General features: G+C 32.2%; 1 protein-coding gene across 1 annotated transcript in view; it reads left to right on the forward strand.

The window, feature by feature from the left end:
- LOC142333875 (diuretic hormone receptor-like) overlaps window positions 1–27,402 on the forward strand; it is a 635,861-nt gene that overhangs the window by 445,194 nt on the left and 163,265 nt on the right. The gene's annotated exons all lie outside the window — the stretch shown is intronic.

Consider the following 27,402-nt stretch of genomic DNA (forward strand, 5'->3'; position numbering starts at 1 on the left):
TTAAATATAAATTGTTTGGTAATTTTTTTTTTTTTTTTTTTTTGGGTTGGAGGAGATAAAAATGCAATTTACGCACGAGTGCAGGGTTCCCGCTGGTGGTCTTACCAAACTGCCATCAGGAAATTACTCATTTTTTTTTACCTGGTTACCCTCCGGGAATTACCGTTCAGGTATTACTTCAGATGATGATATGTATGAGTGTAAATAAAGTATAGTCTTGTACAGTTTCAGTTCGACCATTCCTAAGAATTGTGGTTAATTGAAACCCAACCACCAAAGATCACTAGTATCCACGATCTAGTATTCAAATCCGTAAAAACATAACTGCCTTTACTAGGATTTGAACCTTAGAAATCTCGACTTCGAAATCATCTGTTTTGGGAAGTCACGTTTACCGCTAGACCAACCCGGTGGGTTTTTGAAATATTATATAAATTAAATATAATATATAATTAATATTTAAACTTTAAAAAACAGTTTGGTTGGTAACCCTGTGGATATTTAAATTTCCCGGTCCAAAAGGATGAGTAAAAAGGAGAATTTCTGACAGGGAAAAGGGGGAATTTCAATATGGTGGACTGCGACACTAGAGTTCCTTGTGATGATAGGGAGTACTATTGACGCATTATGCCACTAGTTTAGAGCATATTTGGGGTAGGGATGCCAATTTGCAATTTTTTTTTGCAACTACTGTTATTTTTTTAATTAACTAATGTACCTAAGAAACATATTCCCTTAATTAGGTAAAATTTCGAGATTCTGAGGGTTACCATGCTTTAAAGACTCACCCCATTGACCTTTTAGGTTAAAAATCTAATGGCATCAATGTCCGATATGTAGAAGTAATCTGACCAATTTAAAAAAATCGGTCCAGTAGTTCTGGAGGTATAAGGTGATTGACAGGTCAACACCACAAACACACGAACGCACACACACACACACACACCCACACACTCACACACACCCACACACTCACACACAGTAACATTAACATCTGGAAAATTTACATTCGGTTATTTTGTGGTTCATTACGTGTGAAAACGTCAAGATCCGGTTAAAACCGCATGTGGCCAAATTTGATCGATTGCAATACTTTTCCTTCTAGAGCTATAGCGCTATCTAGACGGGAAAATAAAGATTTTAATAAAATTTTAATTTAAGAAATGTTTTACCAATTTATAGTACAATAAATAAACTGTTATTTTACATCAATGCAGTTTGTATTACGTTATAAAAATGCAAATTATTAACTTCTCCTATTAGCTTCTTGCTTCAACATACAAATATAGTAGTATCTGATTGTCCCTAAATTAATTACGTATTTCAGAATTAAATTGTACGGGTTCAAATCTTTGTTCTCTTGTGAAAATCTGATTATTATTATTTTCGTTTATTCATTTAATTTTATCAAATAATAATGCATCCCTTATATAAAATCGAAAGAATAACTCTGCAGGTTATGTTCGGGTATTGTACGGCTTTATAAGAGGTGTGTTTTATTAAATAAAATTTATTTAATAATTATATATATAAAAATGAATGTTTGTCTGTCTGTATGTCTCTTATGCCTTCCTAAACCGTTCATCCGATAACGATGAAACTTTGAGGAATGGTTGGACGCATGCCAGGGAAGGTTTCTGAATTACTTTGTACCCGCTAGGTGGTGCTGGGATCGAGATATTTCGAAAAATTGTATTTATGGTCCGAATTGCTTCGTATTCAGAATACGTGTTACTTACATGAAAAGAATTATCTCTGCAAAAAATGGACCCGCTAGATGGCGCTGGGGTTGAGATATTTCGAAAAATTATATTTATGGACCGATTTGGTTCGTATTCAGAATATGAATATTAGTTACGTGAAAAGAAATATTTTTGCAAAAACTATACCCGCTAGGTGGAGCCGGTGTTGAGATATTTACGAAACAAACAAATATACAAACAGACTTTTTATTTCTATATATATATATAAAAGCAATAAAGGCAATGTTTGTTTGTTTGTGTGTCCGCTAAAGGCCAAAAAACTAATGGGCCGATTTACGCGCGAGTAAAAGGGAAAAATGGAAAACGGGGAAAAAGTGGAAAGAGACAACGGCAAAAAGTAAAAAGGAAACTGGGAGAGGGGCAAGGGAGAAGGGTGAAAGGGAAAAGGGGAAGGTGAAGGAACAGGGAAAATGTTTTGAAGTTCCGTAATGTTCAGTTTTTAATTTTTTTATCAAATTTTCAGTTGTGTTCATTTAAACTCTCTCTCTCACTCTATCTCTGTCCCTATCACTCTCTCTCTCTTTCTCTTTTTCTCTCTCTCTCTCTCTCTCTCTATATATATATATATATATATATATATACTCAAATGCAGCAGTAGCGAAGCATTGCCGAGTCTGCTAGTAGATAATAAACAGAGAAATATTAACTGCTGGTTCTCTATAAATTAGAATATTATATTAATTATTTGAAATTTTTTATTGGATGAAATTCTTAAGGTAATACAAAATAAAAAAATTTATTATGAAGTGTTTTACCTGAATTTATTACTACCAAGTTTTCCGTTTGCTTATAATACGAAAACGAAGGCAATTTATCAAGAAATTGTTTCGCCATACTTTTTCTCGTAAGATTCTACGTTTTAATTAATCCCATCTACAAAGTTAAAAACAAAAGTTTGGTTCAATTTTGTGGATCGAAGATGGCCGAGATAAATTTCAAACATACCAAAAGGTATTCTAGAAAGTTCTAGATGTTGGAACAAACCAAAAGTTTCTCAAAATATTTAGCTAAGTATTAAATTTTCTTGATTATTCATTATAAGATCATCATTTTACTTCCTTGTACAAAATAAAGGAAGTATTGTGATAACGAAAAATTTCGGTTTTCAGATTTCAAAGTAAATATCCATTTTGACCATCCCTGAATCCATTTTGACTAGTTTCGTCGTGACCTCTGTACGTACGTATCTCGAGTAACTCAAAAACGATTGATGTTGAGATTTTGGATGTAGGACTGTTGTAACATCTAGTTGTGCACCTCCCATTTTGATTGCAATCGACTTCACCAAAAATATCCAAAAAAGCCCAGTATCCAAACAAATTGGATTTTTTACTTTTTCTTAACTGCAAAAATAAGCCCTTTCAATGACATATCATAAGTAGTACGTATTTTCATTGGTTCCAGTGTTATAGCCAAATAAAAGTTTTATTAATTTGGATCTTACAAGCACATCGGTTTGAATTTGACTTTACTTCCTGTTTTTTAACCTTTTTTTAAATTTAAATGTATTGATTTATTAATAATTATTCACCTCTGATTGTAAAAAAAAGTTACAATAAATAATAATTCAACTTTTTTTGTCTTCAGTCATTTGACTGGTTTGATGCAGCTCTCCAAGATTTCGTATGTAGTACTAGTCGTTTCATTTCGGTATACCCCCTACATCCTACATCCCCAACAATTTGTTTTACATATTCCAAACGTTGCCTGCCAACACAATGTTTTCCTTCTACCTGTCCCTCCAATATTAAAGCGACTATTCCAGGATGCCTTAATATGTAACATATAAGTCTGTTTCTTCGTTCAGCTATATTTTTCCAAATTCTTCTTTCTTCATTTATTTGCCGCAACACCTTTTCATTTGTCACTTTATCCACCCGTCTGATTTTTAACATTCTCCTATAGCACCGCATTTCAAAAGCTTCTAATCTTTTCTTCTCAGATACTCCGATCGTCCAAGTTTCACTTCCATATAAAGCGACGCTCCAAACATATACTTTAAAAAATCTTTTCCTGACGTTTAAATTTAATTTTGATGTAAACAAATTATATTTCTGATTGAAGGCTGGCTCGTTTCACCTGAGCTATTCGGCATTTTATATCGCTCCTGCTTCGTCCATCTTTAGTAATTCTACTTCCCAAATAACAAAATTCTTCTACCTCCATAATCTTTCTCCTCCTATTTTCACATTCAGTGGTCCATCTTTGTTATTTCTAATACATTTTATTACTTTTGTTTTGTTCTTGTTTATGTTTTGTTTCACGTGATAATTCTTGCGTAGGACTTCATCCATATCATTCGTTGTTTCTTCTAAATCCTTTTTACTCTCGGCTAGAATTACTATATCATTAGCAAATCGTGGCATCTTTATCTTTTCACCTTGTACTGTTACTCCGAATCTAACTTGTTCTTTAACATCATTAACCGCTAGTTTTAAGTAAAGATTAAAAAGTAACGGAGAACTTGTTTATCGGACTCCCTTTCTTATTACGGCTTCTTTCCTATGTTCTTCAATTATTACTGTTGCTGTTTGGTTCCTGTACATGTTAGCAATTGTTCTTCTATCTCTGTTTTTGAACACTTAATTTTTTTTTAAATGCTGAACATTTTATTCCAATCTACGTTATCGAATGCCTTTTCTAGGTCTATAAATTCCAATAATCAATAATAACAATAAAAAGAAATAAAAAAATATTAGAAGATGTTAGTGAAATAAAATTTTATGTACTTTTAAAAATGTGTATATGTAATTTAATAGGCGTACATGGAAGTCATGTGGTGTCCACAACAGATTTTACATTCTTAAAGTTAATACAATTAGGCTTAAACCTGATAATTTGGATTTAAGGATTCGGTAAAAAATAAAAGATTTGGTATAATTCATTATTTTATAAAAAATTCTAAGGATTTTTTTTTTAGAAATATATATATATATAGAGCTGAAATAAAACAAAAATCCTTTTTCGGCACGCCAAAAGGCGGAGGTAGATTTTACCGGTACTAAATACGGCATAAAAAAATTCCCACCTTAAAGTTAAGAAAAAATTCAAATTTACTCAATACGACAATGGTTGCATATGAAAAATGTTTTACATGTTTAGCACACGAAAAGACCCATCATGTTACAATTCCAGCAACATTTTGGTTATTCCTTTCCGTAAGGGTTGGTCATATAAATAATTATTTCAGACAAAAGTTTTAGGTAATATTTAGAGGACTAACGACCACTTTAAACCGATTTATTATTGTACCTATTAAGGTAGGTATGGTTTTTTGTCTTCGAAACCCCATTTTTTCACCCCCTGGGCCAATGGTTGGTTATATCAAAAAATTTACTTAGATAAGTTTTAGGTCCTTATTTAAAGAATAGTAGTAACTTTAAACAAATTCGATATTTTACTTAATAAATAAGTTACAGCGATATTTTGCCCTCCCCATTTTCACCCACATGGTCTGATTTTGCCCATTAACGAACTCGACCGAGATTTTGGGTCGTTATATTTCATGTATCAATTTGAATGTGATTGGCACAAAATTACGGCAGTTATTGTCTTCGCAAGGAAATGGAATAAATAAATATATATTTATATATATATATATATATATATATATATATATAATATAGATGAAGTCCTACACAAGAACTATCGCATGAAAATAAACAAGAACAAAACAAAAGTAATGAAATGCAGTAGAAATAACAAAGATGGACCACTGAATGTGAAAATAGGAGGAGAAAAGATTATGGAGGTAGAAGAATTTTGTTATTTGGGAAGCAGAATTACTAAAGATGGACGAAGCAGGAGCGACATAAAATGCCGAATAGCACAAGCTTAACGGGCCTTCAGTAAGAAATATAATTTGTTTACATCAAAAGTTAATTTAAATCTCAGGGAAAGATTTTTGAAAGTGTATGTTTGGAGTGTCGCTTTATATGGAAGTGAAACTTGGACGATCGGAGTATCTGAGAAGAAAAGATTAGAAGCTTTTTAAATGCGGTGCTATAGGAGAATGTTAAAAATCAGACGGGTAGATAGAGTGACAAATGAAGAGGTATTGCGGCAAATAGATAAAGAAAGAAGCATTTGGAAAAATATAGTTAAAAGAAGAGACAGGCTTATAGGCCACATACTAAGGAATCCTGGAATAGTCGCTTTAATATTGGAAGGACAGGTAGAAGGGAAATATTGTGTAGTCAGGCCACGTTTAGAACATGTAAAACAAATTGTTAGGGATGTAGGATGTGGAAGGTATACTGAAATGACACGACTAGCACTAGATAGGGAATATTGGAGAGCTGCATCAAACCAGTCAAATGACTGAAGACAAAAAAATATACATATATATATATATATATATATATATATATAAACTTTTGAACTGATGTTGGTTTTGGGGTCTGGTGGAAGTGAAACGCGAAGATATGTCGATATTTTCCCGAAGTCGAATCATAGTACCCATTACAATAGGTAGATTTCTTATGAAATTTACCGAATTATTAATTAGTTCTTAGAAACATTTTATATAAGAAATGAATTTTTTAATTTAATTTTTTAATATAATAATCTATCATAAAATCAATCGGAGTTTAATTTCTAACTGTTAATTTTATTATGTGCTAAAAAATATATTCTTTAAGATCGTTAGGTCCTTAATATTCTTACAGAAATAAAAGAATGAGGTTGAAAAATCCTTTATACCGAATAACAGTTAACTTAAGAAAATCCAGGAAACGGTCATTAAGGAAGAAAGTGAACTATTCGTTTGTTTGTGTATGTATGTGTGTCAGTGTACAATACATGTTAAATCTTACTTGAACTACTAGGAAGAAAGAGGTTTAGACCCGTGTACAGTACAATAAAAGGATAAAGCTTAAATGTTAGCTAGAGTAAGGTTACAATTTTGCTGAAGTTTTAGGACGTTGCGGGATGTTGGCGAGGGGGGTAAAGCGTTAAAATAGCAAAATGAGAAAATGTTGGAATCAAGTGTAGTAAGGAATGGATTTTTTTTTTTAGTAGAATAAAATGTTGGAAGAAGAAAGGAAAATGGCTGAATAAAGTAACAATGTGGTTTCCTAAATCTCTCTCTAACAGGAAACTTTCTCTCATTATATGAAGTATTCATCTCGTTCCATTTTTTTTTTTTTTTTTTTTTTTTTTTTAGGTTGGTGTGAGTAGTGAGTATGGTTAGGTGGAAAGGAAAATGAAGACCATTTGCTTTACAAACCTTTCTTAGTTTATATAAACAACTGTTAAACGCTTGTAATTTATGTCCTGAAATATGTTAATTAATGTCTTAAAATGTACAAAAAATAATGTATTATTCATATCAATAATGGTCATTAATTTGATTGCAATTAAAGAAAATAAAACTCTCCCCCCGCGCGCGCGTGTGTGTGTGTGTGTGTGTGAAAATAAACTTAAGAAAAATCAGATTGGTTTAATACCGTGAATACAGTAGACACCTCTTTTAATCGAGATTCATTAACCCATTTCTTTTAATTAAAATTCTCGTTCCATCCCTGTTTTTGATATACAAAGTGTCTCATTTGAAATGTTCTATTTTTATTTAACTACTAGCTGCAGAATCCCTACGGATGGGTTGCGGGTCTAGCGAGTGGCGTTTTGGAATGGGAATATTAAGTGTCCAGAATTAATCAATTTTGGAAAGTTTTTTCTTTTAATGATGAGAATTGGTATAAAAAAAGGTTAACAAACTATACAAATTATACAAAAAGGTATAAAAAGGAAATTTAACTCTAGAAATTGATATTAACGAATCGGGATTTTCCGCTAGTGATCGGTGTATTCCGTTGCCTACTTTTTGGTTATAGTTCATTATTTTATGAAAACAAAAAAACAATCGCATAAATAAAAAAATATATTAATATATATTTCGCAATGTATCGATATATAATAATATAACAAGTATACACCTGACCACCACGAGACATGTACTAACGAATCGGGATTTTCCGCTAGTGATCGGTGTATTCCGTTGCCTACTTTTTGGTTATAGTTCATTATTTTATGAAAACAAAAAAACAATCGCATAAATAAAAAAATATATTAATATATATTTCGCAATGTATCGATATATAATAATATAACAAGTATACACCTGACCACCACGAGACATGTACTAACGAATCGGGATTTTCCGCTAGTGATCGGTGTATTCCGTTGCCTACTTTTTGGTTATAGTTCATTATTTTATGAAAACAAAAAAACAATCGCATAAATAAAAAAATATATATTTCGCAATGTATCGATATATAATAATATAACAAGTATACACCGGACCACCACGAGACATGTACTAACGAATCGGGATTTTCCGCTAGTGATCGGTGTATTCCGTTGCCTACCTTTTGGTTATAGTTCATTATTTTATGAAAACAAAAAAACAATCGCATAAATAAAAAAATATATTAATATATATTTCGCAATGTATCGATATATAATAATATAACAAGTATACACCTGACCACCACGAGACATGTACTAACGAATCGGGATTTTCCGCTAGTGATCGGTGTATTCCGTTGCCTACTTTTTGGTTATAGTTCATTATTTTATGAAAACAAAAAAACAATCGCATAAATAAAAAAATATATATTTCGCAATGTATCGATATATAATAATATAACAAGTATACACCTGACCACCACGAGACATGTACTAACGAATCGGGATTTTCCGCTAGTGATCGGTGTATTCCGTTGCCTACTTTTTGGTTATAGTTCATTATTTTATGAAAACAAAAAAACAATCGCATAAATAAAAAAATATATATTTCGCAATGTATCGATATATAATAATATAACAAGTATACACCTGACCACCACGAGACATGTACTAACGAATCGGGATATTCCGCTAGTGATCGGTACATTCCGGTGCTAAGCTAAGGGGGACAGACACACACACACATACAAATGCTCTTTAGTAGGTTAGGATATCTCCCAAAATATTCTACATATCGACATAAAATAAGAATTAAATCTGAGTCTTTTTTAACAAATTATAACAAAAAATCAAATTACATCATAACACTTCCACATATGCTCCACCAGTCAACATTCAGCCGATAGGCGATTTCTTACCATATTCGTTGAAGAATTTCTGATGTAATGGTTGTTGAAATTGCATTTTTTTCCCCAACATTCCGACCCGGACATCCAATTAAGTATACTCGGCTCGGGGACGGTGTCCTTTCCGGATCTTTTAATTGCCTGTCTCTAATCTCCGACGGAAGAAACCAGGCCCGACTATGCCTTCCCAGCCCCCTGCCATCGGAGACCGGGTTTCGGTCTTTTCTTTTGTTACCCTCAAACCGACGGCGCAGGAGCGAAGTTGCCGAAGCGTATCCGGAAACCCATACCGCCGGCCGGGTCTCGGTCTTTTCATTAATTCACACCTAACGGACCCCAGGAGTCCCCGCTCCATCACGGGAACCCATACACCAGGGCGTGTGAGCCCTCAGGAACGGGGCTGTTCGCCCTACCCTGCTATAAACTAAAACCTTCAGTATCCCATTCTTCTTGCACCATCTTCTTTTATTCTGAGGACTGCTCTTGCAAATATTGCAAAATTAAGCCAGTTTCCGGACATAGCCAAGAGCCACTCCGAGAGCTCCTCCGGTCGGGTACGCATCAGTCCTGCATTTACACGATATTACTCCCATCGTCTGCACACGAAAATAGTGTGTTCGGCATCTTGAACGCAATAACAGCAGATTGGTGACTCTCTCCTTCCAAACTTATGCAGATATTGTTCAAACGCACCATGTCCCGACATGAGTTGCGTTGTTTGGTAATCTAATTCGCCATGAAAGCGATCTAGCCAAGCATCCAGATCCGGGATAATTCTTCTGGTCCATGCGGCCACTGCTGAACCCGCATTTAGAACGCTTTAATATAACCCCTGAAGAAGAATTCCAGAGGGGTTTATATCTGTCTGACGATCTGGGTGGCCAGAGAAATTAACCGTCACTTCCAATCAATCTACCAGGAATCTTAACATGTTGAAGCAGTTTTTGTTCCCACAAGTTAAGCATAGGATCCTAATATGCTCTTCCAGCGGGATTGGGTTCCCCAGTATTGGCTACTTGAGATAAGGGAAAGGCTGGATGAAACGTTTCCTGGTCGGAAGAAGTGGTTCAATTCCCTGGCCTCACAGATCTCCAGATAAGATATATAAAACAGGCTTTTATTTAATTTTTGTTTCATATCGATATGAGTTATATTTTGAGAGATATAGTTTAGGGCATTTCAAACGGAACATCCTGAATATTCCATCGTATAGATCGACTGAATTGATAAATGCACTGATATAATCATTCGTTATTGTTATTAAATACTCTTATATCCACTGCCTTTACAATATTTCATATTCTTAACACCAAATATATTTTTAAAAAGTCAGCATTGTTACATTAAGTTTACTTACAGAAAGCTTTGTATTTATTTAGTTAAGCTATTGTTTTCATACTAACAAAATTGTTATTTTGAGCTAAATATGAAAGTATGCATGTAATTTGGTAATGAAAATTATGAAATAAAATATTTTATATTTTTGATTAGATTTTGAGATTCAGTAATGTCACCTAAGGGGGTGATGACCGTACTCCCCATCTATTAGACTTGTGACAAAAAATAATTTTACTTATTTATTTGTACAGTAACAATAGACTTACATCCATTTACATTTACCAGTGGAAGATAATAAATTTGGTAGCATTAGAAAAATGTCATGTTTGACGGGATTCGAACCCGGTACCTTCGGATGAAAGGCCAAAACGCTACCGCTCTACTACGAAGATTTTTTGAATTAACAATCAATATTTAGAAGTAATGAGCAAAATTTTATTAAAAAATCGATTTATCCAGTGTGAAAGTAACAAACAAAAGATAACTAATTAAAAAAATTCTGATGTGGACACCATTTGACTTCCTTGTACGCATATTAAAATATCGAAAACAGAGCGTTTCCAGACCTATGTTTATATTAAATTTTTCATTATTTTCACCAGTAGAACACTTCCTGAAAGTTTCTTCTCGTGGGATGCTGTGTATAAATAATCAAGGGAAATCAACCCCTACCTCTTAAAATCTAAATTTCTTATGTACCATCTCCATTCGGGTTAAATATTTTTCAAAATTATTTTTACAGTTTTGCTATACATTTATGTCCAATGAAAATAGATCCAAAATGCATATTTTTCTGTCAGTCCGTAAATTTCATTTTTTTTGAAAAAAATTATTTTTTCGTGAACGGTTGAAGATAACGCAATAAAATTTTATAGTTTATTTTGAACTGATATTTTTTAATAGAAAAAAAAAATTACGATACTGTGCGTTGACAAATTTCAAGATGGCGGTCGTTTCAATTTTTCAATCTTAAATATTTTAAGAATTATTAGATTTATCAAATTGTGTTTTATTTTAAAAATTATGAAAAATTTTTTTAAACAAAATGACACCTTATCTATACAGAAATGATTACATTTTTATTTTAAATTATTGATCTCAGACCTAAAATGCAGTCAGGGTTTTTTAATTTTTTTATTTATTTTTGTGTTTATGGAAGAAAAAGAAACCAACATACTTGGCGTTTAGAGACCTAGAAAAGGCATTCGATAACTTAGACTGGAATAAAATATTCAGCATTTTATAAAAATTAGGGTTCAAATACAGAGATAGAAGAACAATTGCTAACATGTACAGGAACGAAACAGCAACAGTAACAATTGAAGAACATAAGAAAGAAGCCGTAATAAGAAAGGGAGTCCGACAAGGATTGTTCCCTATCTCCGTTACTTTTTAATCTTTACATGGAACTAGCGGTTAATGATGATAAAGATGCTTTATCTTTTCACCTTTTACTGTTACTCCGAATCTAAATTGTTCTTTAACATCATTAACTGCTAGTTCCATGTAAAGATTAAAAAGTAACGGAGATAGGGAACATCCTTGTCGGACTCCCTTTCTTATTACGGCTTCTTTCTTATGTTCTTCAATTGTTACTGTTGCTGTTTGGTTCCTGTACAACTGATACTAAAATAAGAATTTCAAAATATACACCAGTTCATTATCCCCGAAAATTAATTCTGTATAATTACAAAAAAAAACCTTGATTGATGATAGTTGTTTAAAGTTAACAATTTAACAACTTTTTATTTTCATTCAGAAGGTTGTTTTTTCCTTTCTTTAAAAATATAGTCTATATAATTGTAATATCTGTGTATAAATATTAATTTATATTTTCATAAAATATTTTAATTGAAAAGAAATAAAATAAAAAAGAATTTTGTATTGTGTTTTTTATTATTAGTTTTTTATTAAGTTTATCTTTCTAATAATAATCTTCTTTTTTTTTCATATTTTATTTTTATCAAACTTTATCCATTTTAGAAGTTATCCAATTAGAGTTCCTTCTTTTAGCTTAGTTTTTATTTCAATTCTTCTTTTATGATTTGTAAAAAAAATTTCTTCAATACATTTATTATTTTACTATCTGGATTACCTTTAATATAACACAAAAAATATTATATATTTTATTGGAATTAACTTATATTACTATTTTTATAGCATTGTTTTTATTTTTTTATTTACTTAAAAAAAAAAACACAAAAGAAAAGTTTTAAAATAAACCTTTTACCTCGTTATTTCATACAAAGTATTCGGTTTAAAACGTAATAAAAAAAAACACAACCAAATTTAAAGAAAAATAATGTGCTTATATTTAATGCAATTAATTATAAATATTAAAATTATTTGTGCGAAACAATATTCAGATTCAACTTTTTTATAAAAAATGTTAAAAATGTCTACCATTTTCATCAGTGCAAGTCTTTTACCCACGTTTTCATATTTCGTGCAACTTTTGAAGACTAGGCTACCTCTTCAATTTTCTCGTAATTCTTGAATTACTTCGGCTTTCAGATCTTTAATGTGCGTTGTGCAGGAAAAAGATCAGATAACCTTTTTGAAGTTATACATTTTTTTAGCGCGTTAGGAGAAACTGATCAGAGTATATTTTCAGCAAGTTACGGAAGTTGCGCGCGCCGCTGTAACATTTAAGATTTGCGCAGGCATTAGTGGAACAGTTTACACGCGCATCCGTGTAGTGTCTAATTCAGTCAGTCGTCCAATCCAATTAAGTGATCAACACATGTTGTAAACATAACAGATATTGAGTTGTAATAAATTTATTCATATTTACGTACACGGATTTCTGAAGACGGATATGTTAAACTGTGAATATTGTTGTTCATTATCATAAAACTTTATTTATATTTCAGCGTATATTTATTTATTTTTTTGTGAAAATTGTGTATCAAGATTTGAGGTTATGTTTATATAAGTATTATTTTTTACGAGTAAAATTATATTTTTTAATGACAGAAAAATAGCACGCATCAGATAAATTCTTGATTTTGCATAAATAATATTAAATTTTTGATAAAATACACTATTAAAAAATACAAATGTATTTGTATTATATTTTTGGTACCATAATTTTTTTTTTTTGTTTAACCTACGGGACCCCATTTACATATTGCTTCAGAGGATGAGATGAATGATTTCTAACGTGTGTGATAATGCTCTACCTGAGCGAAATTCGAACCCGGGACCTCCGGATGAAAGGCCGAGTCGCTACCACTCGGCCTAGCTAGATCAGATGCCCTAACTGGCCATAAGCCATTTGATATTTCACCAAAGAAATTTCTCTAAAGGTTCATTGTTGATCGTGCCGTGTAACATGTGACCCGATCTTGTTAAAACCACGGATCTTTCTCTTCATTTAATTCTAAATCATTTTATGTATATAATATTTTGACAAAAGATTTTTGCTAAATCTTACCGCCACCCCGATTAATCTTTACATGGAACTAGCAGTTAATGATGTTAAAGAAAAATTTAGATTTGGAGTAACAGTACAAGGTGAAAAGTTAAAGATGCTACGATTTGCTGATTATATAGTAATTCTAGCCGAGAATAAAAAGGATTTAGAAGAAACAATGAACGGCATAGATGAAGTCCTACGCAAGAACTATCGCATGAAAATAAACAAGAAGAAAACAAAAGTAATGAAATGTAGTAGAAATAACAAAGATGGACCACTGAATGTGAAAATAGGATTTTGTTATTTGAGAAGTAGAATTACAACAGCGATATTAAATGCTGAATAGCACAGGTAAAACGAGCCTTCAGTCAGAAATATAATTTGTTTACATCAAAAATTAAATTAAATGTCACGATTTTTGAAATTATACGTTTGGAGCGTCGCTTTATATGGAAGTAAAACTTGGACGATCAGAGTACCTGAGAAGAAAAAAGCCTTTTTAAATGCGGTGCTATAGGAGAATGTTAAAAATCAGACGGGTGGATAAAGTTACAAATGAAAAGGTGTTACGACAAATAGATGAAGAAAGAAGCATTTGAAAAAATATAGCTAAAAGAAGAGACAGACTTATAGGCCACATATTAAGGCATCCTGGAATAATCGCTTTAATATTGGAGGGACAGATAGAACGGAAAAATTGTGTAGGCAGGCAACATTTGGAATATCTAAAACAAATTTTTAGAGATGTAGGATGTAAGGGATATATCGAAATGAAACGACTAGCACTAAATAGGGAATCTTGGAGAGCTGCATCAAACCATTCAAATGACTGAAAAAAAAAATAAAAGTATATATATATATATATACTTTTTCAGAAATAAGTTATTTCACTACAATAGAAGTTAATGCTACAATCATAATTTAGTTAAATAATTATTTCAAAGTTAAAGAACCATTGTATATTAAAAGGTACTTGCTAATAATTTTCATGCTAAAACAATTTCAATACATTTCTAGTAATTATAAGAGAGTTGTTAATAATTACTCCTGAATTTCATTAGCTGAGATATAACTAGACAAGTTTAGTACTGCTGTATGATTGGGTAAATCTTTTTATATAACTATTATTACTATAGTTTTTATTTTAATTTATATAATAAAGCTACTATTTTTATTCATCTTATCTAGGAAATTAAATCTGACCTTTAACTGTGGAAATGTTTATTGCAGTTCAAAACAGAGATATGAACTCTTAAAACAAAACCGTCCGTTTTATTTGTATTATATATTCTTAATACACGCCATTCATTGCACCGCATCGTCGCTTTATTATTATTATTTTTATTTTTGATTTCATACAAAATTATTCTAAAGAGAAATCCATAACGTTTTCTAATTTATAACAATGTTACACGATATTTTAACTTTGTAAATCGTACTGTAATTAGACGGGTATACAAGTTTTTACCAAAACAAGTACACTGTGCCTCACGAAATAATCCAACATTTGTTTTGGCAATAATTATTTAGTTTAATAACACTGACAAACATAATTTTTATTTCTTCACATGCGATATATGATTTTAATCTGGTTTTTGATGCTGAAAACGAATATGAATTCAGAATTTTTCTATCACCCACCATTTTGAAAAAAATTTTAAATTTTAATTAAAGGATTTTTTTTCATTTTTCAATGTATAGTTAGGATTTTAAGCTCCTATATTGTATTATGTTAGCTCATTTTTTATTGTTTAACTTTGTTAACATAATTTTTAAGCTATAAATAAACAATAGTAGACAAAGAATTAAATCATAGTAAGACATCATATCTAATACTGAAGAGTGAGCCTTCATGGACAAAATTAATCATGTCTGTCCTGGTCAAATCATGTAGCTGAAAACACACTTGTATTAAACACTGGATTTAGGAATAAATTAATTTTCTTCAGTCTTATTGTTGTCTTAAGTTTGTTAAACAGTGCAGTGTCGTAATGCCTACATATTCTGTAAATGATGTGGATACCTTTTATGTATGTATGCGTTTATCGTAAAATCAAATACAAAAAACATTACACCTTTAATTAAAAAAGCAATCATTTGTACTTTCAATAAACAGGAAGTGCAAACTGATCACACACGAATACCTAATGTGGAGAAGTCCCACCCCTGTCCACATAATGCAACTTCCGCATGACTGTGCACCACATTCTCGTGGACTGCATATGTTATGCGGCGTTGCGTCGTCAGTTTAATATACTCGGAAACATCCGTGATATCTTGTGCGACGATAGCGGGATTTTGGAACGGGTGTTTCTCTTTTTGCATAGCGCCGGGTTACTACAAAGGATTTAATATGCTCATATATGTTTTTTCTGTAAGGACAGTTTTTTTAATAGTTTTAACCTTTATTTTCGATTTGTTTTTTGGTTCTATGTATTTAATTTTACTGTTCGGGGAGGGGATTTTTGCACAACCCATCGGAGTTAGGTAAGTTTTATATACTTTCCTTAATCTATTATTTTATATTTTATCAACTTTGTCTGTGGTATTAATTTTGAGTTTTATTTTACCTTCTTAGCTTGTTTAAGTAAATTTTTATTATATGATTGGTATTACCTTTACGCCTTGTATATTTTATTTTTTCGGAGTTATTTTACCCTTTTACTAAAAGCTACCAGGCGTTTTTCGCCCACAAACAAAAAAAAAAAAGGGTTTCTATTAGAAAACGAGTGGTTCATGCGCAATGGCGCCAGACCGCACACAGCTGACATTATTTTAGACTTTTTACAATAAATGTTTAACGCAAATGTCATTTCAAACCGATTTCCTAATCGTTTTTTTTTGGGTGGACAGAACTGACACCCGAACAGTCCTGATTTGAATCTGTGTGATTCTTTTTTTTTTGAGAATTTCTAAAGGAAAATATTTTCCCTAAAAATTCTCGTACAGTGATCAGCAAATGCTGATCATTGAGGCGTGTAACGAGACAACCGAGGGTATGTGTCTTCGAGTTGTTAACAAAACGCTAACTTCATATTTTGTTTGTTTATTCAATCTAATTTGTATACATACTCTATAGTAAATTGAATATATTTAAAGATACTATATAAGTTTACTTTTGTGATACATACATCTGGTTATGCATCCAGTTATTTCTGTGTTTGTTTATTGTGCAGGATGTGTTGGTGTGTGTGTATATATATATATATATATATATATGTGTGTGTGTGTGTGTATATATATATATATATATATATAATGCGCATGTGCTGTTTTAAATGCTTTTAGTTGCATTGTTTAAACTTTTGTACTATGTTTTATATATATTGTATGCTAAATTATGTAAAAGTTTGAGATGTATTCAATTGTTAGCTGAAAGTTTAACAAATACCTGCTACTGCTGATGCTGCTCCATGTGACAAAACTAAGTACTAGAATACAAGGTTGAACTTTATATCATTCTTCAACTGCAGTAAGTTCTATTGTAAAATTATTTCACGTTAAGCTATTAAAAGAGAATACTGCAAAAATAATTAATTGTATTAATATTAACAAAAAGGATGTAAAAGTTTTAATTTTTCCAAATATTCTAAATAAAAAATCAAACCAACATAGAATATTAATTCAATCTACATCATTACGAAGTATTTGAAGAATAATAATTCAAAAAATAAAAATACTATAAACACGAAGAGTAAATCAGCGAAAAAAGAGTGGATTAAAGAAAAGTGTTCAGAGATGGTGGAAAGAGAAACCATCGTTGGTAAAATAGACGGAACATACAGGAAAGTTAAAGAGAATTTGTGTTACATAAATTAAAATCTAATAATATGTATAACAAAGATGCGATTTATAATACGAAAGAAAGGTCGATAGATTGCTGGAATATATTGAAGAGTTATACGAAGGAAATTAATTAGAAAATGGTGTTATAGAGGAAGAAGAGGAAGTTGAGGAGGATGAAATGGGAGAAACAATACTGAGATCTGAATTTAAGAGAGCATTAAAAGATTTAAATGGCAGAAAGGCTCCTGGAGTAGTCGGAATACCTGTAGAATTACTGCGCAGTGCAGGTGAGGAAGTTATTGATAGATTATACAAACTGGTGCGTAATATTTATGGAAAAGGGGAATTTCCGTCAGACTTCAAAAAAAGTGTTATAGTCATGATACCAAAGAAAGCGGGAACAGATAAATGTGAATAATACAAAACAATTAGTTTAACTAGTCATGCATCAAAAATCTTAAGTAGAATTCTGTACAGAAGAATTGAGAGGAGAGTGGAAGAAGTGTTAGGAGAAAACCAATTTGGTTTCAGGAAAAGTATCAGGACAAGGGAAGCAATTTTAGGCTTCAGATTAATAGTAGAAGGAAGATTAAAGAAAAACAAACCAACATACTTGGCATTTATAGATTTAGAAAAGGCATTCGATAACGTAGACTGAAATAAAATGTTGAGAATTTAAAAAAATTAGGGTTCAAATACAGAGATAGAAGAACGATTGCTAACATTTACAGGAACCAAATAGCAACAATAATAATTGAAGAACATAAAAAAGAAGCCGTAATAAGAAAGGGAGTCCGACAAGGATGTTCGCTATCCCCGTTACTTTTTAATCTTTAAATAGAACTAGCAGTTAATGATGTTAAAGAACAATTTAGATTCGGAGTAACAGTACAAGGTGAAAAGATAAAGATGCTGCGATTTGCTGATGATATAGTAATTCTAGCTGAGAGTAAAAAGGATTTAGAAGAAACAATGAACGGCATAAATTAAGTTCTACGCAAGAACTATCGCATGAAAATAAACAAGAACAAAATGAAAGTAATGAAATTTAGTAGAAAGAATGAAGATGGACCACTGAATGTGAAAATAGAAGAAGAAAATATTATGGAGGTAGAAGAATTTTGTTATTTGGGAAGTAGAATTACTAAAGATGGACGAAGAAGGAGCGATATAAAATGCCGAATACCACAGGCGAAACGAGCCATCAGTCAGAAATATAATTTGTTTGCATTAAAAATTAATTTAAAGGTCAGGAAAATATGTTTGAAAATATACGTTTAGAGCATAGCTTTATATGGAAGTAAAACTTGGACGATCGGAGTATCTGAAAAGAAAAGATTAGAAGCTTTTGAAATGCGGTGCTATAGGAGAACCTCCTCTATGAATCATGAAACCTTGCCGTTGGTGAGGGGGCTTGAGTGCTCAGGGATACAGAGTAGCTGGACCGAAGGTGCAACCATATCGGAGAGGTATCTGTTGAGAGCCAGACTAAGGAATGATTCCTGAAAGAGGGCAGCAGCTCTTTCAGTAGTTGTTAGGGGCGTGAGTCAGGACGACTTAAACGGCCGTATCAACATCACTCAGTCCTCTGAGTACTGCGCAGCTGAAAGCGATGGAAAACTACAGCTGCTTTTTTTCCAAGAAAATGTGGCTCTCTGCATTTTCACATACCAATAATGGAGGCGCCTTCCTTGGTAAAATATTCCGGAGGTAAAATAGTCCCCCGTTCGGATCTCCGGGTGGGGACTACTAAGGAAGGGGTCACCAGAAAAGTAAAAAATAACATTCTACGAGTCGGAGCGTGGAATGTTAGAAGCTTAAAAAAGGTTGGTAGGCTAGAAAATTTAAAAAAGGAAATGGGTAGGACAAATGTGGATATAGTAGGAATTAGTGAGGTTCGGTGGGAAGAGGAAGGCGACTTTTGGTCAGGTGATTTTAGAGTAATTAACTCAGCGTCAAATAATGGGCAGGCAGGAGTAGGTTTCGTGATGAACAAGAAGATAGGGAGGAGAGTGGAGTATTTCAAAACGCATAGCGATAGAATCATTGTAATAAGGATAAAATCAAAACCTAAACCGACAACGATTGTTAACGTCTATATGCCTACAAGCGCCCATGATGATGATGAGGTAGAGTGTGTATACGAAGAGATTGATGAAGCAATTAAACACGTAAAAGGAGATGAAAATTTAATAATAGTTGGAGATTGGAATGCAAGCATTGGAGAAGGCAAGGAAGGAAATATAGTGGGTGAATACGGGCTGGGGAAAAGGAATGAAAGAGGGGACCGACTTATAGAGTTTTGCACGAAGTATAATTTAGTAATTGCCAACACCCAATTTAAAAATCATAATAGAAGAATATACACTTGGAAAAAGCCAGGCGATACTGCAAGGCATCAGATAGATTATATCATGGTTAAGCAAAGATTTAGAAATCAACTCGTTGACTGCAAAACTTACCCTGGAGCAGACATTGATAGCGACCATAATTTGGTGATAATGAAATGTAGATTGGGGTTTAAAAACCTGAAGAAAAGATGTCAGATGAATCGGTGGAATTTAGAGAAGCTTGAGGAAGAGGAGGTAAAGAAGATTTTTGAGGAGGACATCGCAAGAGGTCTGAGTAAAAAAGATAAGGTAGAAAATGTAGAAGAAGAATGGGAGAATGTTAAAAAGGAAATTCTTAAATCAGCAGAAGCAAACTTAGGCAGAATAAAGAGAACTGGTAGAAAACCTTGGGTTTCAGACGATATATTGCAGCTGATGGATGAACGTAGAAAATATAAGAATGCTAGTGATGAAGAAAGTAAAAGGAACTATCGGCAATTAAGAAATGCTATAAACAGGAAGTGCAAACTGGCGAAAGAAGAGTGGATTAAAGAAAAGTGTTCAGAAGTGGAAAGAGAAATGAACATTGGTAAAATAGACGGAGCATACAGGAAAGTTAAGGAAAATTTTGGGGTACATAAATTAAAATCTAATAATGTGTTAAACAAAGATGGTACACCAATATATAATACGAAAGGTAAAGTCGATAGATGGGTGGAATATATTGAAGAGTTATACGGAGGAAATGAATTAGAAAATGGTGTTATAGAGGAAGAAGAGGAAGTTGAGGAGGATGAAATGGGAGAAACAATACTGAGATCTGAATTTAAGAGAGCATTAAAAGATTTAAATGGCAGAAAAGCTCCTGGAATAGACGGAATACCTGTAGAATTACTGCGCAGTGCAGGTGAGGAAGCGATTGATAGATTATACAAACTGGTGTGTAATATTTATGAAAATGGGGAATTTCCATCAGACTTCAAAAAAAGTGTTATAGTTATGATACCAAAGAAAGCAGGGGCAGATAAATGTGAAGAATACAGAACAATTAGTTTAACTAGTCATGCATCAAAAATCTTAACTAGAATTTTATACAGAAGAATTGAGAGGAGAGTGGAAGAAGTATTAGGAGAAGACCAATTTGGTTTCAGGAAAAGTATAGGGACAAGGGAAGCAATTTTAGGCCTCAGATTAATAGTAGAAGGAAGATTAAAGAAAAACAAACCAACATACTTGGCGTTTATAGACCTAGAAAAGGCTTTCGATAACGTAGACTGGAATAAAATGTTCAGCATTTTAAAAAAATTAGGGTTCAAATACAGAGATAGAAGAACAATTGCTAACATGTACAGGAACCAAACAGCAACAATAACAATTGAAGAACATAAGAAAGAAGCCCTAATAAGAAAGGGAGTCCGACAAGGATGTTCCCTATCGCCGTTACTTTTTAATCTTTACATGGAACTAGCAGTTAATGATGTTAAAGAACAATTTAGATTCGGAGTAACAGTACAAGGTGAAAAGATAAAGATGCTACGATTTGCTGATGATATAGTAATTCTAGCCGAGAGTAAAAAGGATTTAGAAGAAACAATGAACGGTATAGATGAAGTCCTACGCAAAAACTATCGCATGAAAATAAACAAGAACAAAACAAAAGTAATGAAATGTAGTAGAAATAACAAAGATGGACCACTGAATGTGAAAATAGGAGGAGAAAAGATTATGGAGGTAGAAGAATTTTGTTATTTGGGAAGTAAAATTACTAAAGATGGACGAAGCAGGAGCGATATAAAATGCCGAATAGCACAAGCTAAACGAGCCTTCAGTAAGAAATATAATTTGTTTACATCAAAAATGAATTTAAATGTCAGGAAAAGATTTTTGAAAGTGTATGTTTGGAGTGTCGCTTTATATGGAAGTGAAACTTGGACAATCGGAGTATCTGAGAAAAAAAGATTAGAAGCTTTTGAAATGTGGTGCTATAGGAGAATGTTAAAAATCAGATGGGTGGATAAAGTGACAAATGAAGAGGTATTGCGGCAAATAGGTGAAGAAAGTAGCATTTGGAAAAATATAGCTAAAAGAAGAGACAGACTTATAGGCCACATACTAAGGCATCCTGGAATAGTCGCTTTAATATTGGAAGGACAGGTAGAAGGGAAAAATTGTGTAGGCAGGCCACGTTTGGAGTATGTAAAACAAATTGTTGGGGATGTAGGATGTAGAGGGTATACTGAAATGAAACGACTAGCACTAGATAGGGAATCTTGGAGAGCTGCATCAAACCAGTCAAATGACTGAAGACAAAAAAAAAAAAAAAAAAATAGGAGAATGTTAAAAATCAGATGGGTGGATAAAGTGACAAATGAAGAGGTATTGCAGCAAATAGATGAAGAAAGAAGCATTTGGAAAAATATAGTTAAAAGAAGAGACAGACTTATAGGCCACATACTAAGGCTTCCTGGAATAGTCGCTTTAATATTGGATGGACAGGTAGAAGGAAAAAATTGTGTAGGCAGGCCACGTTTGGAATATGTAAAACAAATTGTTAGGGATGTAGGATGTAGGAGGTATACCGAAATGAAACGACTGGCACTAGGAATCCAGGAGGAAATCTTGGAGAGCAGCATCAAACCAGTCAAATGATTGTAGATTAAAAAAAAAATGTTTAATAGGTTGATTTAAAATACTTAGTTATACAGGTTGATGGAACAATTCTCTACTTTTCTCTATTAGTTAGGTAATATTTAAACGCCATTGTTTTTTTAACCTCCGGAACCACCGTTAGGTATTGCTTCGAAGGATGAGATGAATAATTTGTAGCGTGCGTGAAAATGCAATGCCTGACCGGGATTCGAACCTGGGACCTTCGGATGATATTCCGTGACGCTACTACCAATTGCGCCTCTGAGGACGGATAAAATGTCACTTTTTGAAATAATTGGATTTAACGTAGCGGATCTCTCAACTGGCCTCCAAGATCACGTGACTATACTTGTTGGGCAAATTAAGAGGATTAGTATACAAAAAAAAAAAATGTAATACAAGAGAAGAGTTAATTATACTAGAATTCTCAGCGCGAAAGACTAATATACAAATCCAACTTGTTAAAATACGGACAGCCACCAAAAAACATTTCGAGCAGAGAACTGTAACCACTATGGCAGAGAACATTTTCAGTAATTTATTTTTTTATTATTTTTTTTTTAATTACAAATAAATTATATTTAAATACGAGAAAAAAATGTTTTAATTTAAATTTTAAAATCAAATCTTTTTTTCGTTGGAGAAAGGAAAAGTTCATTTAGCCGCCACATCGACGACTAAAACCCTTCCACCATTGTTTCAAGCGTAGTTTTTTTTCTTTATGTTGTAGGAAGGGAAAGCTGTACCAGCCACTGTACGATAGTGTCAGACTCTCACAGACTAAAATCCCTACCACTTACTACAACTAAATCTAACCTAACTTAATCTAGTTTATCTAACAAAATACTTCACTAATCTTACAGGATACTAATCTGGGAGAATAAGCCGCCGTCTCACCAAACAGACGGTTGTGTAATCTAAAATCTTTCTTTTTCCTCTTTAGCCTCCGGTAATTACATTTCAGATAATACTTCTGAGAATGAATGAGGATTATATGTATGAATATAAATGAAGTCTAATCTTGTACAGTCTCAGTTCAAACATTCCTGAGATGTGTTGTTAATTGAAACCCAACCACCAAAGAACACCGGTATCCCCGATCTAGTATTCAAATCCGTGTAAAAATAAATAACCTAAAATCTAACTTACAATAACTTAATCTCTCTCTTTTTTTTTGTTTAGCCTCCGGAACCACCGTAAGACATTAATTCAAAGAGTGATATGTATGAATGTAAATGAAATGTCGTCTTAAACAAACTCAGGCCGACCATTCCTGAGACGTGTGGTTAATCAAAACCCAACCACCAAAGAACACCGGTATCCATGATCTAGTATTCAAATCCGAATAAAAGCAACTACATTTATTAAAATTTGAAACTGAGAATTTTCGATTTCGAAATTACCTGATTTACGAGTTTCCCTCTAGATCAGGGCTCGGCAACCTGCGGCTCGCGAGCCACATACGGCTCTTTGGATGAGAAGCTGCGGCTCTTTAGTTCCATACGCAAATATTATTTATTTCATCAAAAAAAAAAAACATTTAAAAATCGATCTGAATCGATTAACGAGGATTAGGCACCGATTCTATCGCTTTGCCACTTGTACTCGCTTTTCACCGCACCCCTCCCCCGTGACACGCGTCGTCGCTGTCGTCAGTCCGTCAGAAGCTCTCGAATGACGCCGTCGTCGGATGTTTCTATATAGGTTTTAATTCGCTTTCGACGCAAGACAATTTGGCGTCTTCACCAGTGCTTTGGCTGTGACGTATAGTTTGTTGTTTCAAGTAAAAGAGTTAGATGCGAATTATCTTCTCAAAGTTATGTATGTACATATATATAATAATAATAAAAAAAAAACGAAGTAAAGATAGGTAACGTAATAAGTATTATATTTTTTTAAATATATATTATACATTTTTTTCCAAATAAGATACCTAACTACTTTTTTGAGGTCGATAAGAATTGTCAAAAAAGAAACAAAGTACTACTGTTGGATATTACCGCGAAAGTGTTATTATTAAAATATATATTTAATAAATTACCTATATTATTATTTATCTAATTTCTAGCTTTTATTCTGAATTTAAGAGAGTATTAAAAGATTTAAATGGCAGAAAGGCTCCTGGAATAGACGGAATACCTGTAGAATTACTGCGCAGTGCAGATGAGGAAGCGATTGATAGATTATACAAACTGGTGTGTAATATTTATGAAAAAGGGGAATTTCCGTCAGACTTCAAAAAAAGTGTTATAGTCATGATACGAAAGAAAGCAGGGGCAGTTAAATGTAAAGAATACAGAACAATTAGTTTAACTAGTCATGCATCAAATATCTTAACTAGAATTCTATACACAAGAATTGAGAGGAGAGTGGAAGAAGTGTTAGGAGAAGACAAATTTGGTTTCAGGAAAAGTATAGGGACAAGGGAAGCAATTTTAGGCCTCAGATTAACCGTAGAAGGAAGATTAAAGAAAAACAAACCGACATACTTGGCGTTTATAGACCTAGAAAAGGCATTCGATAACGTAGACTGGAATAAAATGTTCAGCATTTTAAAAAAATTAGGGTTCAAATACAGAGATAGAAGAACAATTGCTAGCATGTACAGGAACCAAACAGCAACAGTAACAATTGAAGAACATAAGAAAGAAGCCGTAATAAGAAAGGGTGTCCGACAAGGATGTTCCCTGTCTCCGTTACTTTTTAATCTTTACATAGAACTAGCAGTTAATGATGTTAAAGAACAATTTAGATTCGGAGTAACAGTACAAGGTGAAAAGATAAAGATGCTACGATTTGCTGATGATATAATAATTCTAGCCGAGAGTAAAAAGGATTTAGAAGAAACAATGAACGGCATAAATGAAGTCCTACGCAAGAACTATCGCATGAAAATAAACAAGAACAAAATGAAAGTAATGAAAGGTAGTAGAAAGAATGAAGATGGACCACTGAATGTGAAAATAGGAGGAGAAAAGATTATGGAGGTAGAAGAATTTTGTTATTTGGGAAGTAGAATTACTAAAGATGGAAGCAGGAGCGATATAAAATGCCGAATAGCACAAGCTAAACGAGCCTTCAGTAAAAAATATAATTTGTTTACATCAAACATTAATTTAAATGTGAGGAAAAGATTTTTGGAACTGTATGTTTGGAGCGTCGCTTTATATGGAAGTGAAACTTGGACGATCGGAGTATCTGAGAAGAAAAGATTAGAAGCTTTTGAAATGCGGTGCTATAGGAGAATGTTAAAAATCAGATGGGTGGATAAAGTGACAAATGAAGAGGTATTGCGGCAAATAGATGAAGAAAGAAGAATTTGGAAAAATATAGTTAAAAGAAGAGACAGACTTATAGGCCACATACTAAGGCATCCTGGAATAGTCGCTTTAATATTGGAAGGACAGGTAGAAGGAAAAAACTGTGTAGGCAGGCCACGTTTGGAATATGTAAAACAAATTGTTAGGGATGTTGGATGTAGGGGGTATACTGAATTGAAACGACTAGCACTAGATAGGGAATCTTGGATAGCTGCATCAAACCAGTCAAATGACTGAAGACAAAAAAAAGCTTTTATTATTTAAAAATTAGAGTTGAAATAATCATTATAAGTGTAAGTACTTATATATTGTTATTTAATAAACCTATTTTCGAAAAAATTTGTGGCTCTTTATAAATTTTGATTCTTCTGACTAAAAAGGTTGCCGACCCCTGCTCTAGACCGGCCTGGTGGATTATTTTCAATATTATAAAACCAAAAAAATAAATATTTAAAAAAAATAACAAACAAAGATAATAAAGCTAGGTTACAAATAATTAAATAAACTGCTGATATTCTTGGAAGAATATTCAAGTGATATTCTACTTGGATATTCTTATAATTGAGATCCTTAGTATGGGGCACGTACGTATGTAATAATATAAAATCATACTATTTAAAAATGATGTGTTAGAATGTAAGGTAACGGAATATATACTAGTATACTGGTCAAATTAAAAAAAAAAATTGTAACGGACTATATCATATTAAACTAACAAAAAATAATGAAGAACTTCATTTTTATTATTTGAAAGAAATATGATGTATGAGATGGTAAGAAAATAAAATAAATATTTTAAGATAAAGTTGAAATAAAAGAAGAAAAAATAATAACTGATAAAGCAAAAGAAATTAAAAATAATCAAGAAAAAAAAAGACGATAAAAGGATTTATAAAGATATGATGTATTATAGAATTAAAGAAATGAAGAGAACGTATGAAAGATTAAAAAGTAAAAAAGAGAGAGATATATGAAATAAAAAGGAAGGAATAAATTTTTCTCTTTTAAATACCTCAGTTAGATTTCATAATAATAATAATAATAATAAAAAGAAAGAAAAAAGAAATAGTCTTTTAAATGTTCAATAACTCTTGAACAAATCATTTAAAAATAAATAATACGTGTATACAAACTATTATATCAGAGAGAAATAATTTCGTTTTTAAATATTAAATAATAAGCATGTATTTTTACTTATAAAAAAATATTTTCAACACGTAAAAATGTGTTGAATTAATTTTGAATTATTAAATATCTATCTCTTACTGATTTTAAATAAAAGTCGATTTAAATCCCTCACCTCGTTTATATTAGAGTAAACATCGGACATTTAATTATTAAATACCACGTATTTTTCAAGCCATTTAAATATTAAATGATGCTTTAATATTACAGTATAAGCTACCCTTCCTATTCGTATTGCATTGTATTATAATATAAAATTACGTAACTTTTTTTTTTTCTTTTTTTTTTATAAATTTTGTTTTTATAAGATAAGTATTTTTAATATTATTACGTTCTATTGAATGAAATGTTTTATCTCTAATTTTTAAATAGATAATTTAATTTCTAAATATTAAATGTAATAGTATTTTTTATAACTTTAGACCGGAACACTCGTTTGTAATATGTCATTAGAATAAAAACAACATTGTATATATATATATATATATATATACAGAGTGATTCAGGAGGATGGGCAAT

This window comes from Lycorma delicatula, chromosome 13 (genome assembly GCF_047948215.1).
Source record: "Lycorma delicatula isolate Av1 chromosome 13, ASM4794821v1, whole genome shotgun sequence".
Classification (NCBI taxonomy): Eukaryota; Metazoa; Arthropoda; class Insecta; order Hemiptera; family Fulgoridae; genus Lycorma; species Lycorma delicatula.